This window comes from Cydia splendana, chromosome 12, assembly GCF_910591565.1.
Source record: "Cydia splendana chromosome 12, ilCydSple1.2, whole genome shotgun sequence".
Lineage (NCBI taxonomy): Eukaryota > Metazoa > Arthropoda > Insecta > Lepidoptera > Tortricidae > Cydia > Cydia splendana.
This window is the reverse complement of record NC_085971.1, coordinates 17,924,818-17,946,134: the sequence shown is the minus strand read 5'-3', so window position 1 is coordinate 17,946,134 and position 21,317 is coordinate 17,924,818. Positions and strand designations below refer to the sequence as shown.

The following is a 21,317-nucleotide window of genomic DNA, read 5'->3' as shown; positions in this document are numbered from 1 at the left end:
TCTAACGTGCACCCGTTGAAAAATCAGAGCACAAGGGAGCAAATGCATCGCCCGCGGCAAACATCGCACTCGCATTAGAGATAAATGTCGCACACCTATAATTTATACCAAGAACAGGCTAAGAGCTAGTCAAACAGTGCAGGGTAAGAAAAATCTTGGTAGAAATGCATCAGCGCAGCGCCTGAGGCGGTTTATAACTGCCGCATTAGAGATATATGTCGCACACCTATAATACCCTATATTTTATACCGCGAATAGGCCAAGAGCTAGTCATACATTTCATAATTTAAACTGACCTCAAAATTTTAAAGGATTGTTTATTCATGTTTACCAATTTGAGATTCGTTTTAGGTATAACTTGTATTTGCTCTCTGATAGAGACATTCGGTAAGTTGAAAAGCTGTTTTGCTGTTTTGTTAAAGTTTATTTTTAATCAAACAACTAAATGTTGCACAAGAAAATTGTTATACTTAGATCACGAAAACGGTAAATAAACTGCAAAAAGATAAATTTTTGAATAAGCAAAAAAGGTACAATACACTATAATATAAGTATTATTACAACGCCCATCGTAAGCAAAACCTTGAGAATGTTTATGTGCCAATGGGGAGACCAAACTAATTTCGATTTATTTTGGTATCGCTTATTTTATACTAAATAGTATTAAAAAAATGAATTTATTATTTTACCTTATGGAATGTATTTCGCTCAAAATAAAATTATAGAAATTATACTAATTCAGATAAATAATCACCATATAAAACTATAATGCGCAGACACTCGGACAGACGAAACAGGTTATGTAAATATAATATTGGAGTCCGGTAAGTATGGCAAATACTTAAAATGCTAATATACATATTTTATGGATGGACCGGTTTTACAAACTCGGCTTTTACCTATTGTAAAACAAATCGATATTAGTCATTCGTAAAATTTTTAATAATATAATAAGTGTAAGTACGCTTGGTTAATTTCTTCTTTAAAATACCTTGCAAACCCTAAGTGCTACCATTGTGCAATTTTGACTGACAAATGAATTGACAATAATATAAATCTTTACAATTATCTATACTTAGCTCACAAAATTTCACGAGAATTGGTTGAGAAATTCGCCGAAAGCATTTTTGCCCAAGCCGAAACGTATCGGACCTAATATGAAAGAAATCTATATTTTTTTCATAAAGAAATCCTATATTTTTGCATGTTATAAGCGCTAGAAAAAGTTATATTTAATTACACAAACGGGTCTACGGGTAAGGTAAAAACAATGAAATTATATTGCGGTAGACCCGTTTGTGTAATTAAATATGTGTACAAAACGCGAGAGTTTAAAGTGTTATATTGCTAGAAAAAGTTATCGAGGCATATACTGAATCCGGTGATGGTCAATGAAGTCTTGGTCACTATGTCAATGAATAGTAACGTATATGTATTTACGTCACCCTGCCCGTAAGTGGGATTTTCTTCCCACGGGACGGGAAGAAAATCTCACTTCCTGGCCAAGGCAAGACGTAAAACTTTATACAAACCACGGGCGGTAATTCGTAAAGCCCCAGATCGCATATTTATGGCCCTAACCTTCGGTTCGGGCCACAAACACCTGCGATCTGGAGCATTTACGAATTTACCTCCCTAGGTATGTAATGTACTATTATATTACTACCTACTGCTGTGGCGCAACGACCCAAAGTGCATCTTGGCCTCCAACACCAAAGACCACCATGCTACTCTGTCCAAAGCCGTTTCTGTCCAGTCGACGGCGCCGAGTTCGCTAAGGTCTTTTATATTACTTCGTTATAATCACAATCTATAAAATGAAGTAAGATTCCAATGCATGCGAATATCAAATTTATGGTAATTTTAGAAGTATACTGGAAACACGTTTTCTAGTTGTAAAATAGGTAATAAAAGGTAATAAAATCTCAAATATGCTGCACTTTACATATTTTATTCATTAAAAAGGCACTTTCAATCAATTATCCAATGCGAGTGTTCGTTTCCTCATCATAATCCTCCTACAACTTATCTGCTTTGCTTAAAGGTTGATTGGTAGAGAATGCCTTATGGCATTAAGTTAGCCTTTTGTACAGAGTGTTTTCTTATGTGCAATAAAGATTAAATAAATAAATAATGAATAAAAAACTTATTATTGTGTTAGCTTCTGCCAGCGACTTTGCCATCAAATGTTATGGAGATAGTTTGAGACCCGCAGAAGGATATAGGGTAGTTTTTCTCAATCAATCATCATCATCACCATCGTCAGCATTCCACAGAGACGAATTCGCGGGCAAAAGCTAGTAATTAAAAAATATGTAAGAATTGTCTTTTGTTAATGTCATAGCATATTGCCCACGCATATCCTAATCTTTTACCAGACAAATAACTTGTTATCCTTGTTTTTCAGTTGTTTGCAATAGTTCCTAATTAAATTCTCATACTTTTCTTCTCGCACCATTTTTATTACATCTCTGTTTAGCCCTATGGTTGACTGGTAGAGAATGCCTTTAGGCATTAAGTCCGCCATTTGTACATTTTATTTGTATTTTGTGCAATAAAGTTTAAATAAATTAATATAGGATTCTCGTAGAGCCGTATATTTTTTGGAAAAATAATTTAATAACCGACCTAAGTTTATCTCAGGCTTGGCTAAAAATAGATAAGATTACACAATATCTCGGCCCTCAGTACTATTACGGACAAATCAAATTATTTTCAAAATACTTTGATGCGACTACGTCAAAAAAACCTGAAGACTCTCGTCAAAATCAGTGATCTTTTTAATTTTCCTTAAGCACTTATGTAACGTCTATTTTCAACTGCCGAATTTGTGCTAAAATTAGCAACTACCTCTTAGATTAGAGTACCCCAGTTCGATTGTTTTTCTGAAATCAGCCATCCGTGGCCTTTGAAATTTTCCTTAGGCACTTACAAGACATCTATTTTCAATTGGGTTGTTTCCTCTACTTAAAATAAATTATTTCACGAAATAAAGCACCACATAATTATTAGAAAAACATAGATAGCAGTTATTTTTAAACACTTTTTATATTTAATACATTGGATTGAAATACAAAAAGTAGGTAAGTAAGTGACCTCACTATACTCGTTTTCATATAAATTCTATATTAGCAAATCGTTTTGACAGTTCAAATGAAAAGAAGCTGATTTGACTAGAAAATAGCCAATTGCCAAATGTGCTAAAATTAGCAACTGCCTCTTAGAGTACCCTCGTTCGATTTTTTATTTGAAATCAGCCATCGTACCTCCTTTGTACTTTTCCTTAAACACTTTTATAGGTACATCAATTTTCAATTGCCAAATGTGCTAAAATTAGCAACTGCCTCTTAGAGTAACCCCCGCTCAAACCCACGCGAGATTCTACTATGGCAGCCAATTATTTTTATCTGCCATGGCGAAACCAGCTTAGCTACGTATCGGGATATTATAGGTCATTGCCCTGACATTTCTATTACGAGAAACGCTTTTTAAACGTTTTTTCAGGGTTCCGTACCCAAAGGGTAAAAACGGGACCCGGGTACTAAGACTCCACTATCCGTCCGTCTGTCTGTCTGTCACCAGGCTGTGTCTCATGAACCGTGATACAGTTGAAATTTTCACAGATTATGTATTTCTGTTGCCGCTATAACAACAAATACTAAAAAGTACGGAACCCTCGGTGGGCGAGTTCGACTCGCACTTGTCCGGTTTTTTATTAAGAGATCTTTGGAATCTTTATAACATTTTGGTAATTTCGTACTTAGGTAAAGATGGAGACATTTACATAAGAATACGAAAAGCACTCGGTAAATAATACAAAACATAGATTGATATCTCCAGCTCTTAACCAATCATTCTCGGATTTATCATGTTGTCAAGCTCGGAAAAACCGGGCAAGTGCGAGTCGGACTCGCGCACGAAGGGTTCCGTACCATAATGCAAAAAAAAAAACAAAAAAAAAAGCAAAAAAAAAAAACGGTCACCCATCCAAATACTGACCACTCCCGACGTTGCTTAACTTTGGTCAAAAATCACGTTTGTTGTATGGGAGCCCCATTTAAATCTTTATTTTATTCTGTTTTTAGTATTTGTTGTTATAGCGGCAACAGAAATACATCATCTGTGAAAATTTCAACTGTCTAGCTATCACGGTTCGTGAGATACAGCCTGGTGACAGACGGACGGACGGACGGACGGACGGACGGACGGACGGACGGACGGACGGACGGACGGACGGACGGACAGCGAAGTCTTAGTAATAGGGTCCCGTTTTACCCTTTGGGTACGGAACCCTAAAAAAGTGATAAAACCGCTCAAGTGCGAGTCGGAATCGCCCACCAAGGGTTCCGTACAAATTTAAATTTTTACAAATGAGTTTTCAGATTTTTCCTGTTATTTGTAGTATAAGACGATATTACTTGACAAATTTCATAGTTCTAACTTCTAGGTCAACGGAAAGTACCCTATCAATTTTGATTCCGTTGAGAGTGTCGAAATATGTATACGTTTTTTGCGGCATAAACGACAGCATCTTTTTTTTACGTTAACTTAAATGTTTAATTTTTTCACAGCTTCAAAGGATGGAGGTATGGTTTTAATTTCAACTCAAAACTTACACGCGTTCCCGAGATAAAGGGCCTTGATAGACAGACAGACGGACGGACGGACAAAAAAGTGATGTAGGGGTTCCGTTTTTTCCTTTTGAGGTACGGAACCCTATAAATAAACGTGTCCCGAATCAGCCTGTTGACAATTAAGTTACTTATATGATTGATATGATTTACAGATGTAGTGCATACTAATTGTTTTCCTTCGTATTTTCTCGGAAACGTTCGTATTTGTCATGCTACTTCAGTCAACCTTAGTACTCTTTGTAACGAGACGCAGAGATTTTGATAGCCCACCCAGTGCAAGTGTTATTCTAAACGTCAAACTTCTATGAAATTATGACGTATAAATAACACTTGCATTGCGTGGGCTATCAAAATCTCTGCAGACTTTTCTTGGTCTAACTCTATCAATGTTTTGGTCAGGGGTAAAAATGGACATTGCAATCCTTGACCTCTAAGCAAACATTCAATCAAACACGTACGTTTTTAAACAATTGAAACAAAAGCCTTTGTTGCAATCCGTCAATCGTCAGTTAATGACAAATGATTGTCATTGAAAGTAATCCTGTAATGTGATTAAATCGATGCAATAGGTTGGATTGCATTGTTAGGAGGATGAAGCATCATCGTCATTGATGATAGGCGCATATCTAGCAACGTAGTGATTTAATTCTCTTTGGTCAGACCGTGCCGTGCCCGGGCCGGGGCGTCCGACATGTCATTTTCTATGATGTCTGATCGGTGATCACGTGGTGCTTTCCATAGCAAACCAAGCTCCGGAAGCTCCGGCCAGGTCACGGCCCGGTCTAATGGCTCCTCTACACGATGGGCCAGCGCCGGCCACTCCAAGGGACGCATTTATGCGTTACAGGGAGCAAGTGATATTGCTATCTCATTCTATCGCATGGCTGCGTCCCTTGGAGTGGCTGGTGCTGGCCCATCGTGTATAGGAGCCATAACGTGAGTCATCCTTTACCAGGCGAATTCTGACATTGCTACCAGGGATCGGATACCGGTATTTTTTGTATGGGAACGAAAACAGTAGGTATTTTTTAGTTCTTTGTTAATTATTTCATTTCTAATTGGGCAATCTAATGACACGAAATCGTTACCTAAACAACTGAGTCCTACATTTCGAGTTTATTTCTAAGTTTTTGCAAAAAACCGGTTCCGATCCCTGATTGCTACCTACATTGTTTTATGTATACATATGTCCATTAGGGCATTGATTGTGTATTTAATTTATCACAGATGTTCCTGAGTTTTGGATGTTTTCATTAGATTTAAGCATTTATCTATATATGTATTATATAATTACATCGTCGTACTTAGGGCATACTGAAAATTCCTGGCCTGGCCACTGAAAAAAAATAAGTCGTCTCATATATCAGAATCGAGAAACTTTCAGTATGGCCCACGTATATAGTACCTACCAAGAACACAAGCCATATTGAGCTTATTGTGGGACTTGAGGTCACAGTGGGAAGGTCGATTAGTCTAAGATTGTCCCGTAATATACAATTTCTGGGAGACCGAGCTTTGCTCGGAAAACATAAAAACTCAAAAATGCGCGTTTTCCCAGAGATAAGACCTAGCTAGATGGATTTATCACCCCCGAAAACCCCCATATAGCAAATTTCATCGAAATCGTTAGAGCCGTTTCCGAGATCCCCGAAATATATATATAAATATACAAGAATTACTCGTTTAAAGGTATTAGATACATTTTTGTATTTATTTTATTCTCTCAAAACCAAGTCACATCCGAACACCAACAGCAACACGAACAGGGGCCCGTTTCTCAAAAGCTTCGCTTGTATTACAAGTTACATGTAATACAAGCGAATGTCACTTTTTGACAGCTTTTGTTAGAAGGGACTTCCACATGTATTACAAGTTACAAGCTTTTGAGAAACGGGCCCCTGAACAGCGATGGACCTTATGCCATTACAATAAGGTTTACGAACTGTCAGTCAACAGAATGGACGTCCACGTTAATCAACTTGTCATTTATTAATCAGCCGCCAATCACGGACCCGGTTAACCCGTCCGGATGTCGGAGCTATTATCCGAAAGTCAATTCGAAGTTCGAATTTCGAATTTATAATTGTTTTTACACCACATCGGTGGCAAATAAACAAATGTCTTGGTGACCAGTGACCAGTGTGTTTGTAACACGTGTACAATCGTTTTTGATGCAAAATCAAATAAGTGTTGGGTGTGTGACTAATTTTTTTTAATATTTGTAAATTAACTTAAATATTCAGCTTAAAATTCGACGCTATATTAAGCTACTATAAAGCTACTATAAAGATATAATATAAAGTACGCGGAGCGTTCTGAGCGTTCACTTAAATTTAATCTAATTTTGACATCTCCCACCCACAGGTTGTGCATCTCACTCAGAGGTACTTATACATACATTGGTACGACCGAGGTATGCTGCGAGTAACAACATGTAAATAGCAAATCAAGAACAGATATGTATAGTCCGAATGCCGGCCAAGCCCGGTTGATTAAGAGCCGGGTAACCCTTTGCGTGTTCAGCGCGTTGCAGTTGTACTTTTTAATTAAGTGCAAAAAAGACTGATTGTTTCGTTCTTACATCGAAAATGTACGTTTGATTGTAAAAGTCCATGTGTCACGTTTTACACATTTTTTTAGCGTAACCCCTTTAATAGTAGTTTATGTGACTGTCACATAATTAAAGGCATTGAAATACGAGTGTGGGTTTATGGAACGAACGGAGTGAGTTTCATTGTCACACGATTTATGATATGTATGTAGATAAAACATATTTCTATGTTTATTTGTAGGTACATTTGCTTGTAATTCTATAAGTTAAATTTGAACCACTTTCCAGTGTCTGATTTCTGATTGGGTTCTTAATACGCTTCCCTAATTTCTTTGATAATGCGATTAATATATGCTAAAGCAGGTCTAATGTTGCTAGGCACAAAGTACCTAATCGACTGACGAATAATTATTTAAACAGAATCGCGAATTAATGATTAATATTAGGTGATTATATAATCATTAATTCGCGATTATTTTATTATTCAATAAAATTACATTCCCGTTTTTTTTTAAAACTGTTATTTAAAAGTAATCGGGAATGTAGAATATTTTCATATAAACATTTTCATAATTAATTCGCTGCGCTAGCTGTTTATTTCATTATTATTAACACATATTTGCGAATGATTTAATAAGAGCTATAATTGCGAAGATCCTGTCGGACATGGAGCCAGACGCGATTATAGCAAGCTGTTCATCTGAATGCACAAATAGGTTCCTGCTGCAATCGAGGGGGCGACGGCTGCAGTAATTGAAAACCACCCTGAAATAGAAAAGGTTCCAAGTACACTTACATTACAAGGGACTTAAACCCTTTTTGAATTTCAGTAAGCGCGCTGGGTTAGATCAGGTGCAAAGGGACATTTCATTAATAGAAACTGTATATTTCTTTGTTTTTGTAAAGTTTGACGGATTATATTATTTGACTTGTCGTTGGATTTTTTGCAATTCAATTATTTTGAGGGTCTCTTCAAAATGGTGTAAAGTGATTTTAAAGGTTACTGGAAGAGGACGACATATTGTGCACTGCTACAGCACAAGTCAGAAAAGGGCATATTTTTTGACGAAGTAGCAGTTGATTTGTTATTTATTTTCCAGTTATCTTAATTAGCATAAACCACAGATAAGTAGTTACCATCAATCACATTCACATTCACAGTAAAATAAAGTGCACTAAAACAAAGTGCACTAAAATGAAGCGTTTAAAACTTCCTATTGGAAGTGGTTGGTAAATACGTCTTTAAAATCAAAGTAATCAGTCAGTTTTTATCCGTTTTTTAACTTGCTAACCAGCTAGAATAGCTGGATAAATGTAAATATGTGAACTTACTACTAAAAATACCTACTTAACTTCCATCACGATGCCGAAGTTGATTGAAATTCGGCGATTTGCATATGCACACTTCCCGCGAAATTGAGAAAGTCAAACCGAGATATATGAATACAAAAGGGCGTATGCCACTATGGAAATCGTTTTGAGATACGACGTTTTGTGGATTAGTTTGGTGAAACTAGAGTGTGTTTGTTTTTCAGCTTGCCAATTAAGTACGTAGTTCATTTAAAGTTTAATATCGAGGCTGTTAAGTTACAATGATATTGTACAGTCGACGCCAAATATATGTTTACACTTTTGCACCTTACGCCTTCGTCAAAAAATGTAAACATATCTTTGTTGTCGACTGTACGGGTACATGCTAGTTGACAAAGTCTTTTTATAAAAACTTACCTACTAAATAGGGTCAAATGTACCTAATATTAAGTAATAATATAACCATAAAATCAAATTAAATCTATTTTAAGTTATTATAATAAATATTTACATATTTACGTGTTCGAAGTCTTAAATTGTCATCACAATTCACATTCCTGCTTCAAAATGACATCATACTATAATACACCCATCTCTTTTTCCATTTAACCCCCTACGTGAACTGCAGAATAATCTTAGCGTCTAATCACGTGTGAAAAATACGAATACCCTCCATTTTCCTACATTCATATTTCAACCCAATCCCTCGGGAATAGAGTCTACAAACGCTTGGCATATCAAGTCCAGTAGAGCATTTGAATTTAATGGTTCTCCTGAGAGCATCCATCTACGAGAAAATAATATTTAAATGCACGTATTGCATTTCTAGATGTAGCGTTGTTAGTGCAAATTGTTTGAGATATCTGATATTTTCATTTGTTTTGGGTAGAAACAGTTTGCGAGGCAATAGCCTCAAAATATTGGTTTATATTCACCGGATTTGCTGATAAAATACACAATTGTGAAGAGTTATAAAATTAAAATCAGGTGATGTAAATGCCAAATTAAAATCAGGTGATGCCGTTCTAGACACAATTACTGAAATGAAACAGTCGACAACTGAACTTGATAAAAACTGAGATAGTAGGTATATTTTTTATATTGGAAGAATTAAGGCATGAGCAATAATTGACCCTTTAAAGTAGTCACTTCACCCTTATTTTTGAAGAGAAGTCACTACTTCTGCCTTTCAAGGTTGTAACTGTGTATATACATGGGTAGATCAGTACAGTTTACCCATGAACATCGATTTTTAACCTCAAAATTGTTAAATAGTTATCAACATTATCAGAGTTTACAATGAAAGTAATCCCAGTTCCACAACTACCACCAAAAAGCAAACCACAAAGTAGGTACCTACTAATCCTACACAACCCTTAACTTTTCACAAACTCCTTTAAACTAAAAGGTTTCCAAGTAAACCAATCCAAAACTAAGAGGCGATTAAGAGTTAAGATTAAAACCGCATCAGGACGCAGGTGCGAGTAACTCGGTCCAGTAACTAACTAACTAAACTACCGAACTAAACTCACGGCTTGACCTTAATGTTGTTTCCAACTAAATTTAGTTTGGACCGGCCTTTTTGTTGGGCCTTTCGGACATGCGGTCTGGCTTTGTAGGCTGAAATGTGGTCATGTCTCTAAGTATTTTTTTAATGTGACTCTGGAGAAGGCAAAGAGAGCCTAAGCAATGTTGACTTATTTATTGATTTGCTAAACTTTACGGCCCTGATTTAGTTCAATTATGTTTTATCCCCTTCTTACAAATACATAAGTCAAAATGAGAGATAAAGACAAACGATTGTTAGCTAATTGAGGTTTGTAGCGCTATTGTGAATGTTACTAAAAGCGATCAGTTCTTGAAGCGTTAAGGGTTACCCAGGTTAAAGGGTTACCCGGTTTTTTAAGTAGTAAAATATATGTATGACTCAACAGTGCATCAATGCATGGACGTGAGACTGACGTGCATTGGCCTGATTGCCCACAGAGCAAATTGACCCAAATTATAAAACCCGGGTAAGAACCGACCGGGGAGAATAAGCCCGCTCCGGCACTTGTTCGGATTGGTTAACACTTATAAATATGTACCTATAAACAGTACCGTAGTCACAGAATAAATAATAGTACTACGTACAGAAGCCTCACTCTCCAACAAAACGCGTCTGTTACGATCAGCACAGATATGGCCGCTAGGTGGCGACAGCGCCACGCGCGGCTTAATGCTTTCCCCAAAATTGGGGCGGAACGGATGTACTTTTAGCTACCTGTAGCAAAGCGACGAAATCGCGGAGTGAGCCACGCCTGCCGTAGTGTAAATTTCATTCGAATAACTGTAAATTTGGCTAGATTTAAAATTAAAATCTTTATTTTAAGTACAACTACTCGTATAAGTACCACTTGTTTTGCACCGCCTACAACTTATCTGCTTTGCCTAAAGGTTGACTGGTAGAGAATGCCTTATGGCATTAAGTTCGCCTTTTGTACAGTGTATTTCCTTATGTGCAATAAAGATTAAATAAATAATAAATACAATATAACTTTTTCATTTACCCCCCAAAAGTGGCCCCTATGTTTTAAATTCATTTGTTTACGTTACATGTCCATCTTTGGGTCACTAATTTACAGGTAGAATTATGTACATTTTTATAACATAATAAAAAACACTATAAACTTATAATAAAAAAAAATTACCTAAGTCGTAGTCGCTCGGTAGGGTGCCCAGAAGGCTGGCCGCATTAAAATTAATCTCGCCGCGATCAAGGGGATTGTTATATGTATACAGAGCGGAACATTTCTAGAGACTGAGCTGAAAGGATTGTGTTATTTAAGTGATCTACAATCAAGTTATTATAATCGTAAACCTGGATTGAAAAGTAAAACAAAATCATTAAAATGTAATATTGCTATATCAGTGACAACCCTACAAAGTTATTTACATTTTAAATTGACACGTGTCATTCAATAGGATCTACTAAACTTGCTAGGGTTGAAACATACAGATTTTTGCACTAATGTTTAACAAGCTGTATCTCAAAAACGGTTAGAAATATTAACGTGATTAATAAGTGAAAAATAAAGTACGTAGCCTAAACAATGCCCCGTTTGCGTAAAACTCCTTCGTTCTGTTCCACCCGATATAAACTTTAATTCCCAAAACTGAGCTAAACCTACTAAAAAAATGACCACGCAACTTCTTTACCAACCGTATGATTTAAGTCACTCAAGTCTTAAGTGGTTGACCCGCAAAACTTAAAATAGCCGGTATAATTACTACGTCTATCTCATGTGAACAGTTTCTCATCTAAAATATGTTTCCTATTTATTTAATCACAGTTTGGTGGTTTTGGTGGTACGATATTAATGAACTAACCTATCAAAATTAATTAACTACTGATGTAAACAGCAATAACTTTAATTACTTTTATCATTACCTCAAAGTCGTATATTGATATTTAATACGACTTATCGTATTAGGTATGTATTGCAAAGCAACCGGAATGTATCGAAGTAGATAAATTCATATATTATACCTTTAAACGAGCTATTCTTGCATATTTTTTTATTTATTTCGTGGATCTCGGTAACGGCTCTGGGAAAACATTTTTGAGTTTTTATATGTTTTCCGAGCAAAGCTCGGTCTCCCAGGTATTATATTTTATAGTACAAAATCGCAGAGCACCCACATTTCCACACCCTTATAATCAAAAACCGAAGAACACAAATGGACGTATTTTTGCAGATGGGAACCAACTCACACCAAATACTCATTGAAAATAGAACCTTAATGTTAAAACAATTCACTTAACATTTGAATGAGTATGTGGTGTGGGTTGGTCCCCGTCTGCAAAAATACGTCCAAATATTACCTACTGCAAAAGTACCGACTAAACCAAAATAAAACCGGGCAAGTGCGAGTCGGACTCGCGCACGAAGGGTTCCGTACCATAATGCAAAAAAAAAAGCAAAAAAAAACGGTCACCCATCCAAGTACTGACCACTCCCGACGTTGCTTAACTTTGGTCAAAAATCACGTTTGTTGTATGGGAGCCCCATTTAAATCTTTATTTTATTCTGTTTTTAGTATTTGTTGTTATAGCGGCAACAGAAATACATCATCTGTGAAAATTTCAACTGTCTAGCTATTACGGTTCGTGAGATACAGCCTGGTGACAGACGGACGGACGGACGGACGGACGGACGGACGGACGGACGGACGGACGGACAGCGAAGTCTTAGTAATAGGGTCCCGTTTTACCCTTTGGGTACGGAACCCTAATAAATGTCATATATACGAAGCTCTAGCGCTAGCGATCTGGTTCGCGACGCTGGTTCGATTTCCAGCCCTGGGCTATAACCGCGAAAATCGTAGTTCGCAAATTGCGGGCATTTTTCTCTGTCACTCAAATTACACCTTCATTGGAGTAAAAGAGAAAGATCCCCGCAATTTGCGAATTTCGGTTTTCGCGGTAGCCCCTCTGGGCACTGGAGGCCTGGGTCACTTTTTTCCTTCGTATGACATTTATATCGGTTTATATTTATAAGTATATATTATTAGTAGAAATAACACAATATAATATCTTCTTAAAAAATAATTTGATTTCCTTCGTATGACATTTATATCGGTTTATAATTTATAAGTATATTAGTAGAAATAACACAATATAATATTTTCTTAAAAAATAATTTAATTTCTAAAAGTACCGACTAGGTATTACTTTGTTTGTCTGTGTTGCTTCTTCAAATACTAAAGTAAATGCTTTAAAGGGTCGCGTAGTTTGAATATGGTTTTCTCTGTCAGTATTCAGTAGGTTAGGTAAATATCTCCTATCGATTGTCCAGGTCCAGGTCCAAATAAAAAAACATCCGAGCACTTTACCGGCTTTTTGTTAAAAATCAGATTTAGCTACATTTTTCAGAGGACGGTCACAAAAACCGGACAAGTGCGAGTCGGACTCGCCCACCGAGGGTTCGGTACTTTTTTAGTATTTGTTGTTATAGCGGCAACAGAAATACATCATCTGTGAAAATTTCAACTTGCTATCACGGTTCATGAGATACAGCCTGGTGACGGACAGACGGACGGACAGACGGACAGCGGAGTCTTAGTAATAGGGTCCCGTTTTTACCCTTTGGGTACGGAACCCTATAAAAAGAAAATGCTGTACATTTATTGGTGAAAGGTGTGCGTTACGGAGTGGACGCGTATTGGTAAAACGTTTTTTCATGCTCCACTATGTTACGACATGGCACGCTTCGATGTTTTTATTTTGAAAAAAAGCTTCCATTTTTAACGTATTTATTATAGTAGATTACTAGACTATATTGTCTAAATACTGAAAACAATCATGTATTATTACAACAATACAGAACCAGGATCAAAAGTACAAAAAATAAATTAAAAAGTTAAATGCGCATAATTCTATTCCATTCTTGAATGAAAAAATTTCGTAATCGTTTGCCATTGGGTTTTTTTTTCAATAAAGGGTCATTATTATTATTTAGGTCATAAACGACTTTTACTTACCAAGTGAATCGAACTCGTAGCTTAAAAAATTACACCTTCATACATTTTTCCAAATCAAAATTATAGTTTGTTAAAGGACTGTCTCATTTTAATCATAGACAGAGAGAATCATACTATCTTTGTCTTACACTAGTACTAGCACCCAAAAGAAAAGGATGAGTATAGTTTTCCTGGTTCTTACTGACTGACAAATTGGTTTGACCAACTGTATTTGCAGATTTACCTACCTATCAAGCTCTCGTACAGTTGCCACACCCAGTTATATAAATCTTCATAATAAATACCGGTTAAAACACTTTTAAATAATTAACATCATAAAAAAACTAAAACGCCGGTAAATGAGTACCGTTAACTCATAAAACTTAAAAATGCAAGTAATCACAACCCCGCAATACAGTAATACCGCAAAAAAAAAACTAGAAACGAGCAACTAAGTTAAAAAAGGTCCATTTGAAGCAAACTTAACTACGAATTAAAATCCCCATTACACCGGACAGACAAACTCGACAAAAACATTCAGTTTTAATGCCCGGAGCAATTAAATTAAAATTTCTTTAAAATAAAACTTGCAGCGAAATGCATTTAACGGGCAGAGATCGGTGGCACATACAGAATGCTTGGGGTTTTATTCTGAGCTATTAGGTCCGCTTTGAAAAGAAAAAGAGCAAAACTAGATAAGAAATAAAATAAGATAAAATTTATTTCATTGAAATTGCTTCATATACCTACAGGGCAAAAAGGGGAACTTAAATATCGTGTTTTCTATAAAAACAACAAACTTTTCGTATCTGAATACCGAAGAGAAGAAAAAGAGTTCGAATAATATAATTAATATCCATCATTATTATATTTATAGTAGGTATATATTTTATAAATATGTGGTAGTTTATATATATTCCATTTATTTATGTACATAGTTTATAAGTATAGTTTGCTTTTTAGGGTTCCGTACCCAAAGGGTAAAACGGGACCCTATTACTAAGACTTCGCTGTCCGTCCGTCCGTCCGTCCGTCCGTCCGTCCGTCCGTCCGTCCGTCCGTCCGTCCGTCCGTCCGTCCGTCCGTCCGTCCGTCTGTCACCAGGCTGTATCTCACGAACCGTGATAGCTAGACAGTTGAAATTTTCACAGATGATGTATTTCTGTTGCCGCTATAACAACAAATACTAAAAACAGAATAAAATAAAGATTTAAGTGGGGCTCCCATACAGCAAACGTGATTTTTGACCAAAGTTAAGCAACGTCGGGCGTGGTCAGTACTTGGATGGGTGACCGTTTTCTTTTTGCATTTTTTTCCGTTTTTTTTTTTTGCATTATGGTACGGAACCCTTCGTGCGCGAGTCCGACTCGCACTTGCCCGGTTTTTTTTTAATTCACTCAATACATTTCTTACTGCACCACATCTGTAACTGTAAGTAATATTTTTCCTACTTTTGTGTCTGTGTGAGTGTATTTTACAAACTTTTATTTAGTTTCACCTGACCGTTGTCTGTCGGTCTGTAATCAAATCTTGCAAGTTAAATTTGATCCACTTCCCGGTTTCCAATTGAGCTGAAATTTTGCATACATACGTAAGTCGGGTGACAATGCAATATTATGGTGTCATCGAGCTGATCTGATGATGGAGACCGGAGGTGGTCATATGAACTCTGTGATAAAACAACGAAACCTAATTGTGTTTGGGGTTTTTAGAATTGTCTCGATGAGTATTAGTTGTCTGTCGTAAGAAAAGTACAGTCAGCGATAAAAGCTTGTACCATAAATGAATTTTTGGCCAAAACTTATTTCTATCACATTGTTTTAACCGGCTAGTTTACCTCCTATGTACAAGTGATATAATATAATAAGTATCCACTGGAAACTCTTTAACACTTGCAGCAAACGCATCCGACTTTTAATAAAAATAAATTGAAAACTATGAGGCAAGCGGGATTATACCCAGTTATTGACTACACCCCATAGACTCCACTTTAAAACGAAGACCGCGAACTCAACACACCTTTTATTGCTATGCTATAAGACTTGATTAAGTGTTAATTATTTTAGAAAGATATTGGTGGCAAGCTTCACAAAACGTCGCTCTATTAGCCATTTCTTGTGTACTACTTACAGTACCACACATTTATAAGGCGCTTTTTTAATGGTTAATGACTTAATGCTACGTCACGAGCTGATCGATTTTATTATCACGCAATAGTAACATCTTCACAGATATAACACTTTAAACTCTCGCGTTTTGTACACATATGTGACGTCCCACGGTCAAAGGTACCTTATGGCGGGTATGGAGTTATGCATACCCCAGTAATCTACAATAAATAAGCTATCGATAACACAAAAGATCAACCTTCTAGGTTGCGTAGTTACAGAGATATGATTTTTTGAAAATAATGTTGTGAAATTAGCAACTTTACGATAGAGAAGTTTTAAGTTTAGCCGCCTAAAAAACTATGTTCCTGAAGTAAGTTACATAGTTGACTACAAATAATAATACCTTATATATCTGAGATTAAAAAAATATTGCGACTTGTTCTGTAATGCAAATAGAAACTTTTGATATCGACTGATTTATGTGTATACTAACCAATCTCTTGAAAATAAAGTTTTATTTCATTTTCACGATTGATTGCAATGAGCTCTCAAGATTTAAATTTTATCTATTAGAAAACGACACTGACAGACAGTTTAAGCAAAAAACAATACCGATTTAGAGGTGAAAATGTATTTTCTGAATTTTTCATATAAAATCACAAAATTCAATATTTTTACTTTTAATGTGACACACAATCAATTTTTCTGAGCACATATGAAAGAAATTCTGTCATTCAAATGAAATAAATCCTAAAACCCCAACTAAATACTATATTTAACCCCTTATGCCACTTTAAACTTACATAACAATAACAGTATTTGCTCCATACATTTACGAAAAGGTACCTTATGGAAATAAATCTAATAATACATCACTACAAAATATCAATCATATTACAGTTTATCTTTTATGAATAGAAGATATTAATTTACATTAAACTGCCCCAAATTTAATTAGTTCTTCGTCATAATAATCTTAAAAAAGACCAATAATTTGTATGTAATGAAAAGGTACCTTGTGATTAAGTTACATGATGAGGCATGATGATGATGGAACAGTTAGGATAAACTAATAATATTTTGGGGTTAAGATGGTATAAATCGTCTATTTCTTATCAATAATATATTTCGGTTGCTATTGAAGATAAGCGGCATTGAGGTTCAATGACCTCAGATATTCCATAAGGTAATGCGTCGGGTATTGGCATTTTTCAGCAAACCAATGGCTGATTTACTGCATGCGACCAAACCAAATGAAGATTATTCTAGTTAAGAAAGACTTGACGAGAGTAACTTTGGTATAATAGCAGGCTACTTGGATTTGTGATGTCGGTCGATGTACGGTTATAATATTTGCGAGGCGCCCCAACCAGAATTGAAATTATCAAATTAGTTTTGCAGAATGCTAATACAGTTCTCTACCAAACTTCTTTTCCCGTATTGACTAGCTTTTTTTGGGAATTTTCAATCTTTTTTCCATAAGGTACCTTTTCTACTAAACTCTGAGACGACATTACTAGGCTTATAACTAACTTATAACAAAAATAAAAACAGGTAAACAAACGTTACGCATTAAGGTTTCAGATCACACAATAAAAAAAAATTGAGCATTTTTTCACCTCTTTACAAAACATTTCATATCTCCGAAACTAGAAACCCTCATAAGGTACCTTTTCCCGTGGAACGTCACATATTTAATTACACAAACGGGTCTACCGCGATATAATTTCATTGTTTTTACCTTTAATTCCGACGTTTCAGCTGAGTTGCACCAGCTGTGGTCACGGAAAGACTGACGTCCCAACAAATAAAATCTTCACAGATAATAAATTTGTAGTAGCAAAACAGTTAATCTCTATTCTGGCGGTAATTAGCGGTTGTTGACGCTTCATAGACGGTTTAAACGCTAAATAGTTTAAAGCGCAAAAATAACTAAGTTCGTTATATTTATTTTCTACAGTTTGATCCTCTATTCCGCGAATCGTCATAGTTAGATCCGCGAATCGTCATCATACGTTCCGTCTCATCGTTAAGTGATCTGTGTTGCCAGTTAAGACCAAGTTTTCATTTGAGGACTCGTTTTGATGAATCGTTCGTAATTTAGCTCGGTTTAATTCAGAGCTGTTGTGAAACAGAAATTAAACGAGGAGAACATTTGTATGCGTTAATATCTTATAAGACGTTATCGTTGACTTAAGGATGACTCACGTTAGACCGGGCCGTGTCTGGGCCGAGCTTCCGACGCTTACTTTTCTATGACATGACAGGCGATCACGTGATGGTTTCCATAGAAAACGATGCGCCGAATGCTCCGGCCCGAACACGGCCCGGTCTAACGTGAGTCGTCCATTATAGGTAAACACACTTTTATTCGATTTTTATTTTATAGTTTTTTTTTATATTCTATGAAATTTTCTAATAGGGAATTGACGAAGCCTGCGTTGTGGATATCCTTACTGAAAATTTGATCATATTTGTTATTGTCTAAATAAAATGATAAAAATAAAAAAAATAAAAAATAGGGAATTATAATATTTATATTTCCTAATTCGTCTAAATTATCCATAGATTTCCGAACATTCAATTTACACTTAAAAGTGGGAAAAGTCCTTTTGTAGCTTATTTATTGAATAAAAATAATGATCTGAACTTTAAAAACTGGTGACTGACAACCAGTTAAGAAAATGAGTGGGACTTTTCAATACATGTCCCATTTCTACGAATTCACGCGTTCCTCTATCTTCTTCTTCTTCTTCTGAGTACACAGGCGTTTAAAATATATGTGCCGTTTTCAATCAAAAGGGTACTTATTGTCGGTTGTCAAAAAGGCGCTATTTCCATAAAGCTTCAATTGGAAATCAACCTTATCGACAACCGACAACGTGGTACCTTTTAGTTGAAAACGTCACACGTCACACGTTATAATATGCACGTTATGATGGAAAACGGTGCCTTACAGGTGAACGTACGAATACGACAATGGTAAAGACGAGGAGATGCAGACTCGGATTAGCGTTAAAAGCATTTCATTTCAGTCTTAAGGATGACTCACGCTAGACCGGGCCGGGCCGGCCGAGGCGTCCGACATGTAATTTTCTATGACGGCTGATCGGTGATCACTTGGTGCTTTCCATAGAAAAACGAAGCGCCGGAAGCTCCGGCCCGGCCCCGGCCCGGTCTAACGTGAGTCACACTGATGAGAAACCGCGCGCCGCTCCGGCAAGGCAACACTATTCCCGTATGTGAGGTTTTTAAATTTTTTATCAATTCTAGCCTTTTGCGATATAAATAAATTGGTCATACTGGACCACTTTTATTGTGGGATCAACACCGAAATTGCACAAAAAAATGTTGGTACTCTCATACAAAATATCGACATCCGATTATTCAAAATATATGAAACAGCCATTTTGTTTGGGGATTCGGGGTTGGTCCTATTGTAGAAGTTATTGAGTATGACCTATATATTCAGCTTGTTTAATATGGCTAAGGGTTGAAAAAATTCACAGATTTCGTGCCTCACACGACTATCGAGCACATTGGAAATGAATCTACGGAATTCGAAAAAATATTGTCGCTGAGCGACGAGAAAGTCTGGATAAGGAAAAAGTTACAAAATAAAACTACAACGTTGAATGATAATGAATGAATGATTCTTAGACTAACACAAGTATCCTGGACATAACGCATGTGAACAAACAAATTGCAAAATTTCCACACGCGTATCCAAGTTTGAATAATTGTCGCCGTGGCGCATAAGTATAGGTACATATTTCATTTTTCGATTAATAAGCAGGATATATTAATGTTCAAAGTACAAGAAAATTATTACGCGGCAAATCCGTAGTCAACTCGAGAAGTGGTGATCGGCAGCGGCCCATTTGCTGCAAGATATGAAATTTTCTTGACAGCAGTTTGACGCGACGAGAGATGACCATAACAGCGTTTGTCTATGTTGCACCAAACCTGAGTTCCAATAGGTACTACCAGGGTTCAGCATCAGCTATCTTGGGTAATGCTCATCATGACGAATCGGGTGTCCAAAACAGCGTGTGCCTATGTTGCACCAAACCTGAGTTCCGCTAGGTACAACCAGGGTTCAGCATCAGCTCTATCTTGGGTACTACTCTCCTAAGTGCTCATCAAGACGAGTCGGATGACCAAAACAGCGTGTGCCTATGTTGCAACAAACCTGAGTTCCTTTAGGTACAGCCAGGGTTCAGTATCAGCTCTATCTTGGGTACTACTCTCCTAAGTGCTCATCGAGACGAGTCCGATGACCAAAACAGCGTGTGTTTATGTTGTATTAAACCCGAGCTCCACTAGGTACTGCCAGGGTTCAGCGTTCAGCATCAGCTATCTGCTAGCAGCCGCCAGCAACATGCTGAGGTGAGACCTCCCTCTCCCTCTCCCTCTCCCTCTCCCTCTCCCTCTGCCTCTCCCTCTCCCTCTCCCTCTCCCTCTCCCTCTCCCTCTCCCTCTCCCTCTCCCTCTCCCTCTCCCTCTCCCTCTCCCTCTCCCTCTGCCTCTGCCTCTGCCTCTGCCTCTGCCTCTGCCTCTGCCTCTGCCTCTGCCTCTGCCTCTGCCTCTGCCTCTGCCTCTGCCTCTGCCTCTGCCTCTGCCTCTGCCTCTGCCTCTGCCTCTGCCTCTATCTCTATTTCTATTTCCACCACCACATAATCCCGATAATTTACAACAAACACTGATAACGAACTCTGCGAAACATGAAGTCATAAATGTCCTGTGAAAAATGTCGTTCTGACTTTTTGACTATTTTAAGGTTAGGCTACAGGGCAAACCCTTAACCCGATCGTCTTTGTTTTAGACTCAAATTGTAGCTGACTAAATTGTCCAGAGCCGTTTTTCTCAAATTTTTGATATCATTCTTCGTTTCCAAATTATCGAGCACCAAAATCAAAAATTCGGAAAAAATTGAATTTTATTTTCACTATTTCGACCATAACTTTTTTTGTTATTGACTTTCTCGAATAATTATTTTTGCACCTTACAGCTCTCGTGATTATGCGTATTTTGAGACTATTTTTTAATATCATATCTTCACAACTTTCCGAGATATAAGGGGATCGCACTTTTTCGTGAAATCGGACCGTATACTGGAGCGAACGAAAAGACATTTCCAATGTCAAAACAATCTTAATAGCTATATATGTCCCGCTCGCACACCGGAGCCGGATCGAATCCAATGTG

General features: G+C 36.9%; 1 protein-coding gene across 2 annotated transcripts in view; it reads right to left on the bottom strand.

Moving 5' to 3' along the window:
* LOC134795643 (low-density lipoprotein receptor-related protein 2) overlaps nt 1-21,317 on the bottom strand; it is a 404,540-nt gene that overhangs the window by 276,979 nt on the left and 106,244 nt on the right. The window lies entirely within an intron of this gene.